This window comes from Phalacrocorax carbo, chromosome 6 (assembly GCF_963921805.1).
Source record: "Phalacrocorax carbo chromosome 6, bPhaCar2.1, whole genome shotgun sequence".
Classification (NCBI taxonomy): Eukaryota; Metazoa; Chordata; class Aves; order Suliformes; family Phalacrocoracidae; genus Phalacrocorax; species Phalacrocorax carbo.
Window position 1 is genome coordinate 13,323,942 of NC_087518.1, and position 12,563 is coordinate 13,336,504.

A 12,563-nucleotide genomic window follows, 5' to 3' on the forward strand; every position below is an offset into this window, starting at 1 on the left:
TTCCCAAATTAATGTCGGGAACTGCTACTCAGGAACTGGAATGAGAACAAAGCGAGGCAGAGCTGGGGCCAGCAGAGAGGCAACACTCCGCAGAGCTCCTCTGAGATTTCTGCTCCTAAATATACATTAGCAGCAACATCTCATCCCAGTGCCCTGACACCAGCGGGGCTTTTATCCAGTCCTGCTTAAAACCATTGCAGCAATTATTAAAAAAAACAGCAGGAAAGGTTAGCTTGTCGGCTTTCTTCAGGATTAAATAATCTGGGTATCTGAGACTTGGATCAACTCCCCCGTGGAGGGGCCAGCAGACAGCCCTACACCAGAGCACAGGCGCCTACACGGCCCCAGCTCCCTGCCCGCAGGAGCAGCTGAGGAGCAGCGGTGTGGGGGCCAAAGGGCATTTCCCTCCCATCACACTGCCTCCAACCCCCACGGAGAGGTCATGGTACAGCTAATGGCAGAGCAGCTCCTCCTCCAACACACACTTTAAAGCACACAGCACCCAAACCCCCTGAGCCCAAGTAGCATCTCACCCTGGGGAGGACCCAGCCCAGGAGCACCAAGCGAGTGCTGCCAAGAAGTGAGACCCACAGCGTGCACACCACCACCATGGTCCCAAACCATGGAAACCCCTGAGCAGACACCCTGGAGCTGAGCCCAGCCCTGAAACGGGCTGCAATAAAATAACACATCCCAGCCTGGAAGCACACATGCCACCCAGGAGAGCAGAACCAAAAATACACCCCGTTACACTGCCCAAGCAGCAAGTGATGCCGCGCACAGCATCCTGGAGAGCACCCCCATGCAGGGCTGGCTCACCGCACAGCAGGGCCATGCTGCAGCGAGACAACACCACAGGCTTGTGTTTGTTTTCCATGCACACACACACGCACACATATACACACACACATATATAGGAGGAAACCTGCTGTCGGAAACAAAGCCGGTGAAGCAATTGCGCAAGCGCAAAATCTGCCCCAGTGCCTTTCATCCCACGCCAGAAAGGACATTTGCTTACAGTTTCACCTCAAAAGTGGCCACGCTGAGACGGTCACAGCTGCTGCATGACCTGGATGAGGCTGCTCGCCTTGCCACAGCCAATGCTAATGCACCCCAGCCTCAAAAGAGCCTTTCATCAAAAAGCCATGGGCTTGCCGCACAGACACCTGTGTCCCACTTGCTCACTGCTAAAGAGGTGGTAAGGGGCAGCAGCATTCATCCCCTGAAGCTGCGGGCTTCCCAATCCCGCAGCACAGTCAGAAACCTGGGTTTGGGATGGGAGATCGATAACTTTCGATCGATAACCATCACTTTTGATAGCACAAAGCAGGAGTTCTGGGATGGAAAAACTAACCTGAAAAGGCAAAGACTGGACAGAGCATAAGGATCAGCTCTCCACTCATTCAGGAGGCAAGTCCAGAGCACTGACAGATGCCGAGTCAGCACAGGCAGCTAGGCTACGAAGCAGCAGCCCTCACGGAAACAGCAGAAGCTGAGGTTTAAAATGTGCAGACAAGCGCAGAGGTGCACATCTAGCACCCACAGACCCGCTTGCCATCCTCACTCCTGCATCACTGCTGGCACTCCACCGCACCACGCACGCCCCAGGAGGAGCCCTGCAGGGGTCTTAGGTGGGTCTGCATCCCCAGGGCTAGGGAAAGCATCGTTTATCTTGAAGAGAAGCTGCTCTCAAGCAGCAGGACAAGGCTGCAAACTGCCCCAAGAGCATTACAGCCCTTTAGTGAAGCAAGGGGATTGAAAAGCCCCATATAACCAACCCCCGAGAGGGGAAATGGCATTTAATGGGTCTGTATCTGCAATCTCTCCAATTCACTTGCTGCCCTCAGCGATACAAAACTGTCCAAGAAGGAACCAACTCCATTTTCAAACACACGAGCTGCTAGTCTGCCAGTAATTAGCAAAGAGGAGAGAGGGGAGATTATCCGGGGGAGAGAAAAGCCCACAGGCCACAGGAGAGTCAGCCTCACCATACAGCTGGTGTATTTTTAGGTTCGTCTGCCTGGGAAAAGCCTTGCAACAATGAGGAAAGGCTGGTGGTAGTACTGAGTTAGAGCTGCACTACATATGCCATCGTCTGCAACAGGGCTAAACTTTAACTCCTTCCTTCACTGCACACAATCATTAGAAACCATTTGGCTGGGTCTCTCCCTAGCAAGCAAGTTAAATCATTACAAATCTCAGCCCTGGCTCGAACCACACCCTGATGAAATCAATGGCAAGCTCTGAAGCTGCCCTGCTCCGATCTCCATTACTATCAGCCGCATCAGGAATATCTTCAGCATCTTCAGTTTCCTTCCAGGCTCCTGCCATCCCCCCAGGCAGGGGCCAAGGACCCCATCCTGCCCTGTCATTGCAGCGCATGTGGGCACTGCAGCTTCCACTCCTGCCCTGCAAGGATCTTCTGGGCAAGGAACTCAACCTCTTCTGCCCTGAGAAACACGGCAAGGAGAAGCAGCCATCTACTGCCCAAAGGCTTCAAGAAGAAGCTTGACCCTCATCAAAAAGGGGCATAGAAGTACAAGTAGCAAGGAAATTAAATAGCATTTCTCAAGCACACAATTCCCCTTCCCCAGTCCTCTGGGGGAAGTCACGTCACGCCACGGAGAACAGCTCTGGAGCCACCACCTGCTCTCACCATTAAGTGACTGCGTGCTGCCCTGCAGAGAGCCATTCCCAAACAGGCTCATGAGTATTTCTGAGATGGAAACAGAAGCTTCCCCCAACCACAACAACCCAAGGCAGAGAGGGACGCAAGGACACTCTCAGCAGGAACTGCCAGGACTGCCTGTCCCGGCTATGGAAACCAGGCATGGACCGAGACCTTACACACGTTCTCCAACTCCATTCAGCTATGCTAGAAGTACAAGCCAACAGCTGTCATTTGCATTATTCTCACAACTCATCTGGGTATCAAAGTCCCTACAGGGACCATATAAGGACTGCCAAGAGGCTTTCTATATGCAGCCCATGAGCTGGATGTGTACTTCCCAGGAGGAGAGCGCACCCCATCCTTCCCTTGAGCTCCTGCATTCAAGGGAGCAATATAAAGACCTGGACCAACCAACGCCTGGGATGGAGACCAATGCACAGCCCACTGCTGACCATCCACACAGGACACAGCCTGCTGCCTCCGCATCCTGCTTCAGGAATTCTGTCCATCAACACACATGGAGCAAAACGCCTCTCCCCAAACCCCTCCGTGCCTCTCATGCTGCAGACTGCGACCCACTGCACCAGGACCCCAGCTGTGGGACACTGTGGCTTCCTACTGTCAACACCGAGGCCAGCTCAAGGCTTCACACCCTAGACTGATGTGAACTTTGCCACCTCGATCAGGACCACTTAACAACATTTCGTCCCCAGCTTCAGAGCAAAGAAGTCCAGACCAACTCCCCTGAAGGCTACCTTCCACCTTGGCTTAGGCCCATGCACTCCAGACCCTGGTTCTCACACCCCATCAGTCCACTGTCCCATGCAAATGTCCCAAAAACCAGCCCTACTGGCAGAGGTCACCTTGGTCCAGCTGGACCCGGAGAGAGCCAGAAGGTCACCCACAAGCCAGGACTCCCAACAGCCAGCAGAGAAGTCCAACAAGAGGTCCTCTGGCCACTGCCATCCTTCTCTTGTCTGATCTCGCTCCTGTAGTGTAACACACCCACTCCTCACTCCTCAACCTGCTGATCCATGTCCTCCACTGGGACAGGGCAGCCACAAACACAATCCGATGACCCAACCCTCCCCAGATGAATGCACCTCTTACAGCCCAGCTCTCCAGGGAGGGCTTTCCCCTCTCCAACACATAACTACCTCTGCACAGCCAGCAGGAGAGCTGCACTTTCCCCAGATCTCAGCAAATCCAGGGAGCTCCCGCTTTGCAACGACACACTGGCACAGGAGGATTCCTGGGTGCTGGACCCCCTCTGCTCCTGGCAAAGGGAGGTCACTCTGGAGGTGGCTTAATCCTGGCTGAGCTGAAATTCCTGTGCTTCCGCCTGGCCCCATGCTGACACCAGTGCTCACGCCATCACGTGGAGAGCTGAGCACGACCACCACCAGACTTCAGTCCAATTAAAACAGACCACAAAACGTCTACAAACGAAGTTTCGCCAGCTAAACCCCAAGCCATGACTGCCTTTCCTCCCGCCCAGACCTCCCGTCCTCCCTTCTTTCCCATCCCTGCCATGCTGCTCAGAGCACCGTTGCTGGAATCAGCTCAAGTCCCGGCTCTGCTTCCCCTGCAGAGGTCCCAGCTTAGCATGCCCCATGTTTTATTTGCCCAAGATGGAGCAGAGCCAGGAGCAGCGAGTCAGCCCGAGAGCTAGCGAGCGGAGCCTTGCTCAGCAGCAGAGGGAAGGGGAAGAGCCCAATAGCCTCCCCACAGGAATACCACCACAGGGGAAACTGCTCCAAGAGACCAAGAGGGGCTTCATTTGCAGCAGGATGGGTGCAGGGCAACCAATAAAATACACGGTATGTGGTGCCTCCCTGGCAGGGGCTGCGCCTGCACCCTGCCCTCCTGCTGGCAGTGCCGACCTGACCAGCAGCACCAGCATGGCCCCCCTCCCCGCCCCATTCCGGCACGTCTGTACCCTGGCTGCCCATGGCAAGGGGGTCTTACCCAGCCAACCCAGAGGTCTTACCCAAATGATCCAGGCAGAGCAAATTCCAAAGCATGGGCGCAGCACTGCCCAAGAGGTGCTGGCTGGGAGAGAGAGCAGAGCAGTGCTGCTTCTCTCCCTGCAGATCCTGGTTGCAGCTCCAAGCCACACTGGACACAGGCATGCTGCTATGGCCTGATGCAGTGCACGAGGGGCTGAGACCCCGACGGGCATTAGTGCAATGGATGTACTTATTTGCCATAAAACTGCGAGGACACAGCTGCCTGCCTGTGCTGGGAGGGCTGTCCAAGCGCCTCTGCCAAAAAGTCACTTTCTGCTAATGAAAGTGGCTGGGTGGCAGCTCCAGTGAGCACCGTCACCCCAGAGGGCCAGGGAGCCGTGCAAGGCACACCTGGCGAACCAAGTGACATCCGGCTCGGAGCCTCAGTGCAAGCCAACGCGCGCCCCTGCCACCCTCCCTCCCGCCTCTCACCCCTGCAGGCACGAGGCTGGGCAGAGCAGGACCTCTCCCATGTGTGCCGGCAGGCCCGCAGGCACCGCCACTGTGCCAGTAATAAGGAATAATAGTGGGTGTCTGTGGAAGCCCAGGCTGCCGGCGGCGTCACTGGCTCAGCGGTGCTCTCCTTCGAAAGCAGCGCTGCCTTCCAGCCTTCCTCCTCCCCCATTTCTTCATGATGACATCAGCCTGAAAAACAGGTTCTTGACTTCAGAAGGACTCATCGGGGCGATTCTGGTCCCGCTGGAGAGTGGAGAGCCCCCTGTGACTCCAGGAAGGATGCAGCCATCCCGGAGCAGGATCCTGAGACAAGCAGCGGCAGGCAGGCAGCAGGCAGGGACCCTGCCAGCATGCCAGCACTTCCAGGAATAAAAACCACCAAGGAGGAGATGGGGGTGGAGGGAGTGCGACACTGCAGCACTGGGGAACAGATTTCAAATGTTTTACAGAGGCCTTGGCAGCTGTGAGCTTGAGCTTGGGTTCATGCCCTGGCTGTGCCATTGCTTAGGTATGGGGCAGCCCAATCCACCCAGTGCAAAAGCCAAAACCCAGGGCCAGCTCCTGGACCCCTGTGGCTCCCAGAGACCGAAAGCAAGTCCTCAGGCTGGCCAAAATGACAAGACAGGACGGAACACCACCCAGCAAAGCCTTCCGAGGGCCACTGGGCTGGACTTGGACCAGCAGGGAACATGATTCTGCGAAACATCCTGCCCACCAGCCAAGCTCAAAGATTATGTTTAAGCTCCTCCTAAAATATTTTTGGGTTTTCCTCTTCCCCTGTTGAAACTAACAGTCTGCACAGGAAGAGCAAAGCAGCCCATACACAGAGCACACACAAAGCAAACAACTTATTTCCATTATAATTACCTGCGATGTTATCAGCAGCTCTGATGGGGTCTGCATTTGCAGAAGGAAATGTGGTTTTCACATTGTGTCATTCGAAACCTGAGACCATCCTTCCTCCCACCCTGCCCGACACATCAGCCACCAGCAGTATCCACTCGTGCAGACATGACATTAATGAAGGGGGAACAGCCCCTGGACACGGGGCTACACACAGAGGAAATTTCTTCCCCCAACACAAGCACCAACGGGAATCTGCCTCTCCTCTCGCCAGGGATTTACTTCTGCAGGAGCCTGAATATTCTGACACACAAGCAGTTGCTTAACTAAGCACGTAAAGCAAAGGGACTCGCAGGGCTCCTACAATGACGCCAAGATTTGCCTGGATGGGGGTAGTGCCGATTGATCTAACTGCTGCTGCAGAGAGGATCAGGCCCCAGACACAACTGGTACTACCCCTGGAGGTGCTCGGAGCGTCCTGGGAAGGTGAGCATCCCAGCTGGCTTCCTGGTAATGGTGGGAAACCAGCCCTGCTCCTAACCCCTCATGCGCCGGACCGCAGCTCTGCTCCACCAAACTCCCAAGAAAACGCAAATCACTCAACATTTATCAGTTCAAAACACCCGTGCAATTAGCACGATTTTTTTTCTCCCTCCAGTATGATTATATACATTTTAATGCAATTACCACCCCTGTATTTTGTACATTAAACAGTAGGCAACCGAGGGAAGAGAGAGGCTTTATTTTTCTTGGCTTTGCCTTTCTGAAAATAATAGTATGTTGCAAAACAGCTCCGGCAGAATGGCTTATCTTCATCAGAGAAAGAGGGAGAGCAGATGGAAAACAAGAAGGGGGAAGGAGGGATCTCCCAAAGAGAAAAGCAGGGATTGCAGTGCCCCTCCACGCTGCCCTCACCCTCCAGTCTCTACACATACCTACACCAGGAAACTGTCCTCTATACCAGAGACAGGACTCAGAATCAGCCTCAGCCTCTGTCCTCCACCACCAATGGAAAGGAAAACCAAGTCAAGCAAATAGTTGTCGGTTACTCAACCCCCAAAGCCCGGGTCATTAGCCGGATTAAAGTTCCCGAGCTCTGGCCAGCAGCACAGATAGCACAGTGCAGCTAAACTGCCCAAATTGGATTACTACCACTCCTGTGTGTCCGTGCCAAGTTGGGCAGCAGACTGCAGGATGCTTGGGACGGGGAGGCGGGCAACAAGCCCCAGGGCTGATCGCAGGCTGCTGGAGAGGAGGAGGAGAAGGAGAAACGGGGAGGAGATGCTCACCACACAGCAGTCGCCCAGAGCCCTGCAGCCCACCCCGAGCATCCTTGTCATGCTCTCACCCCAGGCACTTTCTCCAGCAAAAGCCCTCATAAGCTCAGCTCAAGAAGCAAAGAGGATATTGTGCTGTGGCTCGCACCGGGCCCTGGATCGACCCCAGTGAAAACAAATCTCTGCAGTTCAGGCAGCTCACAAGGGTCTTGGCCCCCCAGCACAGACCAGCACACAGCAGCCCACAGGGCAGGGGTGGACTCAGCCCTGTCACACCAAGGCACCCTGCACCATGGGGACAGGAGGGTCACCCCAAATAGTCCACCTTGTGCCATGCAAGGAGACTTCAAAGGAGAAAGGAGAAAAAGTGGTTGTGTAGCACGAGCCCAACAGTCTGGACATGGAGTTTTTCTCCAGACTCAAACATCTCGGCATACCAGCAACAAGGAGGAGGTTTGCCAAGCCCTGGCTAAAGGGCAAATAAACTTTTAAATGTTTTTAATTCAGGGTTTTAAGTGGCGGCTTCCACCTGGAACAAGGGCTGGAGGCAGCCGCGGATGCAGGATGCCCAGAGACGCACTGCAAACAAGGACACCGCCCTGTGCCTGGCCACGCTCTCACAAGCTGGTGGGAAGATGTGCATTTTGGCTACACGACACACTGAGCGCAGGGGTGACAAGCTGCGTCTGCCCGTGCCTGGCACAGAAACTATCAAGGTTTATTTATTAGCCAGCACTTTTCTCCTCCATCATGCACAAGACTTGGTTTCTAAGCACTGGCCACACTGGGGTATCTACATGGCTTCCATGCTGCATCCACAGCCAGGACGAAGAGGGGCATGGCTGAGGCTGCGGGTCAGAGACTTTGTCAGCACACACGTGTTCTCACCACGTACCACCTATCCCCACAGCACTGCCCAGAGCATGTCATGGGCTACAGCCAGAGAAGGTGGTGATTGTCTCCAGCCTGAAGCCAAACCAGCACGCCAGCACTGGGTGGTGGCAAACATTTGCTCCTCCCTATTCTGCATGGAGCCACAGTGCTCAGCACCTTGCTGGGAAAAAGGGCCCCAGCCCAAACTGGGTAAGAGATCACAGGCCATGCTGAACCAAACCCCCCCATCACTCATAATTCCAAGCCCTTGTCCCCAGGACCTTCCTCCATATGCACACCACACTGCTGAGCAGCTCAACAGCCAAACACCGGCCAGGAGCCCTCTGCCCACGGGTTTCCTCCATATGCCACAAACGTGTCTAATGATACAATACAGAAGAGGCATCAACAGCCCACAGAGAGCAGGAGCCCAAGGTCTCCACGCAGGTGAGACCACTCCCCAGGGAGTAATCCACCAGCCCAGACCGACACAACATCTGAGCTTGCAAGCAGCAAGGATGGCACACGGGCAGCAGGGTGACCCGCCGCCCACCTTCCCATTACCACACAGAAGGATGGCAGTACCCGCGCTGCTCTGCCTCTTCCAAGGTCCACCTTCCTTCTCTTGTGCTGGGGGTGCCGAAAAACATGACTGACCCCTCACTGCAGACACAAATGACTGTAGCACCGAAACACCCTACACGGAGAGGCAATCACAATAAAGCCCTGTGGGATGCAGCAGAAGCCCGATGCTGTGGACAGGCTCCCCTCAGTTTGCAGGGAGCCGGCAGCACCAGCACCGGCCTCTCCTGCTCAGAAATTCCCAGCTCGGGGCCAAGTCCAGCTCTCACCGGTGGTTAGTGCTACAGCCAGGAGCAAGGCAGGCAGCAACAAAGGCCCTGACCTGCGCTCAGCCCAGAGAATAAACACATACAAGTTTCCTTCATTAAGTCTGGTCCCAAGGCCAGATCCTTCCCTTTGTTCAACCGATGTCAATCGCAGAAAACCCACCAAAATAAATTGCCTGGCATGACATTTACACCCGGGGAGCAGGGCAGGGGCCGGCCCCGGCTGCTGCCGGGATGGAGGAGGGGAGGCAGCGCTGCCAGCATGCAGCAGCGTTGCTTTTATTACCCTCTTCCATTTCGGCTGTGCAAAGCTCTGGCGAAACAACGCTCGCCCCGAGCCGCCAGCGTGGCCCTTGGCCCCATCTCTGCCGGAGTTCGTAGTTTGTTTATCTCTAGCAGGGCCCTCTGCCTCGCACAGGGAAAGGGCTTTATCTCACGGAGAGGCACAAGGGCTCTTCTCCACGGCTCCATGCACAGCCCGGGCATGCACGAAGGCGGATGCCTCCGCTTCGCTCCAAATCTGATGCATCTATTAAAAAAAAAAAAAAGCCAAGAGGGGAAAACTCTCGCCGGTGCCGCTATCGCCATGCTAACAAAAACAATGCCACCGCCAAACTTTAATCTCCAGGATACCAGCTGCAGAAAGCCCAGCCGCCCAACGGCGCGGGAGCCAGCCAGCCCCCGGCACTGCCTCCCTGCAGTCCCCCGGGAAGCAGTGCATCCAGGCTCACTGCTCTCGGAGGAGCGGCACGGGCAGCCGAAGCCGCAGGCAGATGGGGAGCACCGAATCGCACGCACGATCGGGTATTTTGAATCCAAACTTCCTTACCAGCCTTCCTTACGGCCCTGTGCCGTTGCGCCGCTGCCAGCGCCGGCATCCACCGGCACCCGCAGACCGCGCCACAGCAAGCAGGCAGAAGCAAAAACCTTCCCCCCTCGCAGCCGCTTAAGAAATTATCCGTGCATCCTCCCAGAGGCTTCTGCCCCGCTGCTTTTCCTTGGCTTCTCCACCTTTCCATCCCAATCGGTCACCAGTGTCTTGAGAGAAAGACATCGAGTCACTCATTTTACCCACTAAGTATATACAAAAGACCCTGAGATTGTTCAGGAAGCAATTAGCCGCTGTTCAGAGGAAAATGGTGTTTTCAAATGGATAACCTTTGATGTAGTCAATAGCCTCAGCTCCTCTTTTTTTTCTTTTTTTTTTTTTTCTTGCAGCCGCACACAAAAGAAATAATAATAAAAAAAAGAGGAATCAAGCAAAAGGCTGGTAATTCCCCCCGACACAGCCTTTGCTCAGCAAAAAGGGATTTTCTCGCAAGCCGGAGGAAAAGCAGCTTCGGAAAGGCGGCTCATCTGCCCAACTTTTCTCCCCTCGGTGTCCCAGAGCACAGGAGAAGAATCATGAATATTCATCCCCCCCCTTAGTAGATTCTGCTTTTGTTTTGTCCTCCCCAAAGCAGGAGAAAAGGGGGAGCTAACAAGTGAGGTTAATGCCTGTCTCTTCTCTGCCATCCATCTCCTCTTTAACCAGTGACCTTCATGTTAAGCCCTATTTACACACCAGCCCCCTTCCCCTGGCTCCCCCCACCCCGGCGCTCGGCCAGGGGCACAAGGAAGAATTTCCCCGCAAGACGACAAGGGAGAAGAAGGGATTTCGGGATTTATTTCAACATGCCACAGAGATTTTGTAAATCCCTCCCCGCTCGCACGCCGGAGCTGCTGTGCGTGTTTGGAGGGCAGGAACGGGGAAGGCAGCGGGGTAAGGGACGCCAAACGCGCAGCCGGCCAGCTTTATTCGCCACCTTCCACGTTAATACCGGAGGTGGCAGGCGCGCACCGGCACGCAGCCCCGCACACAGGTACCGCAGCCTCCCACGCCTCGGTCGGGGGGGTGCCCAGGCGCTGTGCTGCAAAACTACAACATGATCGTGATAGTAACGATTATAACGAGGGCGCCGGCAGCCATCCCACCGGGCACACCGCCTCGCCGGGCAAACCCGACGCGGTCCGCCAGCACCCCCGCGGCATCGCCCCGCCGGCTGCCGGGGAAAGGGAGCGCGGGGGAACAGCGGCTCTGCAGGTTTTGGGGCGAGCCCAGCCCGGGTGCCGCGCACCGCGCCCCGGCGGGATGCGGGGATGCAAGAGCGGGAATGCGCGGACGCGAAGCAGCGGGGATGGCAGCGAGGACGTGAGCACGGATGTGGGGCAGCACGATGCGGGGATGGCAGCGAGGACGGAGCGAGGCTGCGGGGACGCAGGGATGACAGTGAGGATGCGGGGCAGCACGATGTGGGAATGGCAGCGAGGATACAGGGCAGGGGGGGATGCGGGGATCCGAGGCAGGGGGGATGCGGGAAAGGCTGCGCCCCGCTCACGCCTCCAGCGGTGCCGGACTCGGGTGGGCAGCGGGGCGGTGGGCTCCCCGCGGTGCGGCACCAGGGAAGCACAGCCCGCCGAGCTGCGGGGCGGGCGGGCTGCAGGAGGGAGTCAGGCAGGGAGGCGGCCGGCCCCGCCGCCGCGCCGGGCAGGGAGGCACCCCCGGCACCGGCACCGCCCGCCCCGGCCCAAGCAGCTCCGAGCAGGGAGGCGGCCCCCACCCGCTCCAGCCCGGTCCCCGGCACCCCACTGCGAAACCCACGCGGAGACGTGGGGTGCATAAAGAAAAACGCTGAGTCCCGGCAGGGCTCTGTTCCCCAGCGGGAGGCGGTTCCCGCGGCCGCGCTCCCGGAGCCGCGGGGCGCAATGCGGGCTGGCCCCGGGCGGCAGCAGCGCGGCGCCGGCCCGGCCCGGCCCGGCCCTCCGCGCCCCCCGACGGGCCGCCGCTGCCCTGCCCGGGCCAGCCCCGCTCCGCCGCCGCTGCCGCATATTTTTGGGGACAATAAAACCAAATCCGTGTATTTTTAACAAATCAACAAACCGGGCGCATAAAGGCACGCGCCGCGCCCGCGGAGGAAAGTTGCAACCGGGTTACTCACGGCTCCGGTCCCCGCTCGCCTCCGCCGTGCCAGCCATAATTGCATTCCACACCGAGCCGCCCGCCGGGCCGCCGCCGCCGCCGCCGCCGCCTCCTCCGCACCCGCCTCCCCCCCCCGCGCCGCCGCCGCCGCCGCCGCCGCCCGGGGCTCCGCGCCCGCCTCGCTCGCGCCGCCGCCGCCGCCGCCGCTGCCCCGCATGAATGGGACGGCGGCGCGGGGACCCGACGGAACGCCGCCCGCCGCGCGCCCCCGCCGCCGCGCGCGCACGCACGCGCACGCCCGCACCGCCGCCGGCGCGAGGGAGGGGAACGGGGCGGGGGGGGGGGGGGAGACGGCGGCGCGCGCCGCCTCCAGGGGGCGCCCGAGGGCGGGGGAGGGGTGGGCGGAGCCACCCGCCCTCCGCCTGGCCTTAAACGGGCGATGCCGCGCGGGGAGGGCGTCTAAAAGTGGCCGCGGCGCGGCCCGAGAGCCCCACGCAGCGCCCCGGGGCTGCGGAGCCGCGCGGGGGGTCTTCCTCAGCCCCCCCCCCCACCCTCGGCAGCTCTTCCTTACGCAAGGACGGCCATTCAGCATCTTTCCACCAGCACCACATCCACTCCACCTAAAAG

The 12,563-nt window shown here is 58.0% G+C and overlaps 1 protein-coding gene across 2 annotated transcripts in view; it reads right to left on the minus strand.

Annotated features, from left to right (window-relative positions):
* Positions 1–12,207, minus strand: part of PLXNA1 (plexin A1) — a 121,745-nt gene extending 109,538 nt beyond the window's left edge. Inside the window, exon 1 of one of the 2 annotated variants that reach the window (XM_064453745.1) lies at positions 11,956–12,207. The gene's annotated coding sequence lies outside the window, so the exon portion shown is untranslated. Of the gene's footprint in view, positions 1–9,806; positions 10,425–11,955 lie in introns of those variants that run through there. The other variant, XM_064453746.1, reaches the window with a different exon arrangement.
* Positions 12,208–12,563: the final 356 nt, after the last annotated feature.